At 35.5% G+C, this 6,000-nt stretch overlaps 1 protein-coding gene across 1 annotated transcript in view; it reads right to left on the reverse strand.

Moving 5' to 3' along the window:
• LOC130613238 (uncharacterized) overlaps positions 1–5,117 on the reverse strand; it is a 28,767-nt gene extending 23,650 nt beyond the window's left edge. The window contains exon 1 of the mRNA XM_057434577.1: positions 4,921–5,117. The gene's annotated coding sequence lies outside the window, so the exon portion shown is untranslated. The remainder of the gene's footprint in view (positions 1–4,920) is intronic.
• Between the last annotated feature and the right edge of the window lie 883 nt (positions 5,118–6,000).

Consider the following 6,000-nt stretch of genomic DNA (forward strand, 5'->3'; position numbering starts at 1 on the left):
TCGTAACATACCTTGGGAAAACTGTTTAGCTGTCGATTTCAACAAAGGCTGGGATTTATTCAAAAATTACGTCACATCTACCATCAACAAACATTCACCACTGAAGGAGAAAAATGTTCGGGGAAAGCCCAGTCCCTGGTTGACACGAGAAATACGTCAGTTGATGCACACAAGAGATTATCAGCTACGCCGCTTCAAACAAACTAGCCTTGATGCTCATTGGGACAATTATAAGAAACTCAGAAATACTGTAACAAAAAAGATACGTGCTGCAAAAGCAAACCACATCAGAAATGTATTTAAGCAATCCACTGACAAACCTAGCGACTTCTGGAAGCAAATCAAAAACTGCTATCCTACTAAGGGTACATGTGCTCCAAGTAAATTTTTCAAAATCAATAGGGAAAATGTATCGAATCCCAAATGTATATCAAATGCATTTTGTTCGTTTTTTACGAAAGTCGGATCCAAATTAGTGAACTGTAAAATCATTAATTACACATGGAAAATGTTTGACCATCGGGACCCCCTGAAGGATATAAACCGAACTAATGCAACATTTAAGTTTAAAGAATTAACAGTCCGAGAAACATTAAAAATCTTAGAATCGACAAATGCATCGAAAGCGGCAGGTCCGGACACATCACCTGCAAGAATTGTAAAGGATATTGCTCCCGTAATTGCAGCACCACTTACGTTCTTAATAAATGCAAGCTTGTTATCTGGCACCTTTCCAACATCAGAGAAAACTGCAAAAATTAACCCTGTGTTTAAAAATGGAGATCGCAGTAATATTGATAATTACCGTCCGATCTCTGTGCTCAACATCCTGTCGAAGATCATCGAAAGAGTCGTTTATAACCAACTAGCTGACTACCTGGAAGAAAACTTCTTCCTGAGCAAACACCAGTATGGCTTCCGCCGGAAACGATCGACTAGTGATGCAGTTACCAAACTTACAAATAACATCCGCGAAAACATGGATAAAGGCAAAGTAACAGGTGCCCTGTTTATGGACCTGAGAAAAGCATTTAACACTGTTAACCACAGTTGTTTACTTTACAAACTTCCTTACTATGGCATACTTGGTAAAGAGGTTGATTGGATATCTAGCTACTTGTTTCACCGAAGCCAAATCGTTAACGTTGATGGAGTACTTTCTGAGAAGGAGTTTGTTACCCATGGTGTACCCCAAGGTTCGATATTGGGACCTCTGCTATTTGTCCTTCTTATAAACTACCTTCCGATCCAGCTAAATTACTGCAACGTATTAATGTATGCTGATTTATTTTTCACACAAATCGCTAACTGAGATCGAAAAATGTATAAATTCAGATGCTGAAAAAGTGTTCAGATGGATGCAAGATAACTGTCTTATTCTAAACCCAAAAAAAGGAAAAACAGAATTTGTAACATTTACATCTCGATCACGTAACACCCAGATCAATATAACAATCAATAACAATGAAATCCACCAGCCTGCGTTCTACGAATATCTTGGTGTAATCATGGATAGCCATCTAAACATGAGCTCTCACCTTCAACGAATGTACAGGCGGGTTAGTTCAAGGCTCAAAATACTCAAGAAAGTAAGACATAACATTTCACCAATTGTTGCTGAGAAGATATTCACGTCAATGATTCAACCTCTAATTTTCTACTGCTACCCTGTTTATGGTGGCATGAGCGATACATGGCGATTGAAATTCGAATCGTTATTTCTGAAAGCAAAATTCATTGTCAAAAATCGTAAAAAATGACCAACTTTCACAATACGACTGAAAAGAAAAATTGTTATTGACGTCTTCAAATCGTTACATTTCGAAACTGATGGGAAATATGTTATGATCAACCACTCGATAAACACTCGATGAAAGAACTGTTTACTTCGGCTCCCATCAATTAAATCTGAAGCTGGGAAGAAATTATCATATTATCAGGGAGCAGTTAATTTTTAACTCCCTACCTGTTAGTATTAGGAGAGAAACTAATTTTAATTTATTTAAAAAACTAATAAACAATTATGATTTTTAAACTTTTCTAGTTCATCCACGATGTGGGAAGGAACGGTTGACGCCATCGACACAAACAATACAATTTCCACGTCCTCTCACTGCCAAATGTATGGATTGTGTGATGACGTCATCCGTCGTTTCTTACATCGTGTTTCTTGATATACTTGAAAATTTTTCGCACAAAGTCTTTCACAATATTTTTAATTTTCTCATATATGGTTCTCAATGTTCATTCTCTTAAATTTTTCAATATCCGCGAATTTTTATTTCTCTCCGTTTAAATCTTACTTCGAAAATTTTATATTTTGTTATTTTTGTTTTACACAGGTCTCTCATTGATAACAGTAACATTTACATATATCTTGTATATATTATACTGACGTAGATAAACCTGTATAAAGATGAATAATAATAATAATAATAATAATAATAAATATCAAAACATTTAATAAATGCCCTCTCTTATAAACGCCCCCCTCGAATAAACGCCCCTATCAAAAGGGGCGTTTAATCGAAACAGCAGCAATGCTCATGTTATAGTCCTCTCCCTGGCCTCTGTATGCCTTGGCAGTGTACTACGAATAAAACCAAAGTTTAACTGTTTTAAACAGGAAACTTTCTGTACACTCCTTTTCGTCTTTAAAATAAGTTTTATTGTTGGAAACAGTTCCTTCCTCTTCAACAGTTCCCTTTCAAGCGTCTCTGTATCTTTTTTGCGACTTGTCTCAAAGCTAAACTTTGCAGGAACAACCAAACTAACCTCTCTTTGTCTTTTCCCTGTCATTACCACACGTATCATATTGTCTTCATTTTGGTTGACTGGGCTTGGGACTCGTTTGAAGCCCACATGACGGATGATGTTAAAAAGAAATTGGCAAATTCCAAGATCGATTCAGTGATTATTCCAGGAGGATGTACTAAGTACATACCGGCTCCTGACGTAGTCTGGAATAAGCCTTTTAAGGCTAAAATTTCAGAATTCTATGACGACTGGTTAGCAAACGCAAAACATGAGTATACTGCTGGAGGCAACATGAGACCTGTTCCGCGTGGATTGCTTGTTGAATGGATAGGTAAAGCTTGGGATGAGTTTTCGAGCAGTATGATATCCTCATCTATAAGGTGCTGTGAGTTAGGCTTGTCAGTAGATGGCTCCCAAGATCATCTGATTTCATGTTTCAAGGAAGGGAAGAAAGCTGAAGCAGGATCGAATCTTTTAAAAAACCAGACGCTGCTGCTCCAAAATAAGGAACTTGACTTGAACCCGTTCAAAATTCCAAATGATATCGCTGACGCTGCACCAACACTATACATAATTGATGAAGATGATATAGATGAAGAAATCGATATACATAACTGTTGAATATTTATTGTTGTATCATATTTTTTGTTTGTATTTCGTTTATTTGACTAACTACAAATATAATAACAATTTGCAATTTTAACATTTTATAATAAACGCCCCCTCTTATAAACGCCCCCACGATTAAACGCCCCCCCTAAATATCTAAATATTTAATAAACGCCCCCGGTGTTTAATCGATGCATTACGCTATACGAGTAAACATGTTGCTATACGAAGTTATACTCCGTATACACATGCCTATACGGAGCCGTACTCCGTATAGCTGCACACTCCGAATTGAACAGTATTATATTAAGTGAGGCACATAAACATTTTTATTTCATTGTTGTGTTCTAGGTGAGGCATACAAAAAAAATTAAAAATGGCACTAATGGGCTTCCGTATAAATTACTTTATCCTCCAATTTAGTTTTAATTTTCAAACTCCTTAAATTCTGGGCGTACATTTTCTTAAAGAGATAATCTTTCGTTTTCTTTAATAACCCAGTTCTTTCAGCCGCCTGGCATTGTTTACTTTCTGTTTAGCTATCTACACTTTCTATTTTTCAATTGAATTTGGATGTGTTTGAGATAACGCAAGATATGACTGTATGATTAAACATTTTACACTAAGAAGCGGTCGTACAAGAGTACCTTAGCGCTACCTAGTTAGTTTATTATGGATGGAAAGCCGAAAAAGTTTTACGGACCATAATTTACTCAATGTATTTCTGAATGACTGAATGCAACGCCGTTTCGGCTTTTAGTACTAAATTTATCCAACTTCAATAAAAATTTTGAACTTACCAACGCAACCAAAATATTTGTTCAATCTCAAGGAAATTTCGCAATGATTCAGAATGATTCAGAATGATTCAGATAATCAATAATTTTTTTATTCTCATTACCGATCGCAACTAACAAAAGATTTTCGTTCGTAATCAAGCCAGAAACAAGTACCAAAGTTTGCTTTTTAGACGTAAGAACCAACTAAATTATGATTTTGATTCAATAAATTTAAAGCATGACCAATAAAGTGTTTGATTCTTCTTGTTGTTATTTAAATTTAGAAGGGGTATGAGAAGAGAATAATAGACGGAAATCGTCCCAAGTAGATAACTCATAAAAATTCACCATGCTACTAGCTTTACAGCACTTAGCTACCTAGGTGGGTTACCTCCTTGGTTAGTGATAACACAGCTGCGCTAACTAAACCAAAAGTCACAAAATTTAGAGGGCGCAGCTTAATTAATGATAGCTTACCATGTTTTTTTAAAAAGTTAAGACCGTTTACCTTTTAACATTAGTAATTATTATTGAATATCATGATTACGTAATTAGATTTGATTTTGAACTGCGCAATTATCAAATCGGTGAGAATTTAACCCTATGTTTTGCTGCAATTTGGTGATGTTAAACCATCTTTACCTGACAAGAAAACAAAGTGCATGCAACTTTTTGCACTGAAAATCGGATTTTTTTGTTCTTTAATAATATTCCTAAGGCTAAAATACACGGTAAGTTTAAACGAGCCGTTTAAATGTAAGAAAAAAAAACATACCGTGTAAACAGCAAAGATGTACAACTTCTCTCGGTTTTATAAGTTTTTTTAAAAGTTGGACATGTTCAACTTTTGCTAAGTTTTTTCTATTGAAATTAACAGAATAATTAATGAGCTATTGTTAAACTAAAGATTTGAGCATTTATGTTCGGTTTCTAACCAGTAGTCCGCTTTTTTTCTTCTACCATTACCCCTTCTGCTGCTATAGCAATAACCGCAATGAAAGATAAACGTGTTTTTTATTTGGTATTTATTGTAAAAAAATTTTTTAAGAAAAACCTATGCATTTTAACTTAACGTGTAGACAGGTGTATTATCTGTAACCAAACTTATAAGTTTTTTTCTTACAACTAAACGGTCCGTTTAAACTTAAGTATATAAACTTTCACAATACCAAAGAAAAACACGTAAAGATTCCGTTGCGGGTATTGTTAAAACCAGGAGATCCAGCGTAATTTTTCTTATCACCGGGAAATCGGAGTAGTTAAGGTGGGAAAAATTACGCTAGGTCTTAAACAATTTTTCTGCGGCCAAAATCTGGCTGCACTTTTTGATTGGGTAATTCTATTGTTCCCTGCTCACGTGATTATTATCGATGAAAGCGCTTTTCATCCCGAATATTTCAGCAAGTGGTTTCACTCACCCTAATAAACATTAGTATTCTACAAAGTTTTTACCAAAGTAAGATTTGACCAAGCTTGGTAAACAACTCACAGATAAAATAAAATGTCCTCTGGAAGCGATTAGTCACATTGTTCGATTTAAAGTCAGGGTTTCCGCTGAGTAATTCGTTCGCGTCTAAGCTTTAAGGGGGATTTTCACGAAGCGAATTGAACGGCGAATTCGACCGCAAAATGTATCTGAGCATGGGCAGTTTTGTTTGTTTTGATTTTGCATCGAAATATTCGCTTCGCTGAAAAGTAGAAACCTTTCCTACTTTCTAGCGGCTAAAGGTTTCGCTGCTAGTTTTTGACCCATCAGAACGCGGCTAACTAATGTAAACAATGAATTTGGCGCCTAATTTATTTTGTCGTGAAAATTAAAAAGCAAATTCGCCATCGAATTCGCCGTTCAATTCGC

Source organism: Hydractinia symbiolongicarpus, chromosome 10, assembly GCF_029227915.1.
Source record: "Hydractinia symbiolongicarpus strain clone_291-10 chromosome 10, HSymV2.1, whole genome shotgun sequence".
NCBI lineage: Eukaryota > Metazoa > Cnidaria > Hydrozoa > Anthoathecata > Hydractiniidae > Hydractinia > Hydractinia symbiolongicarpus.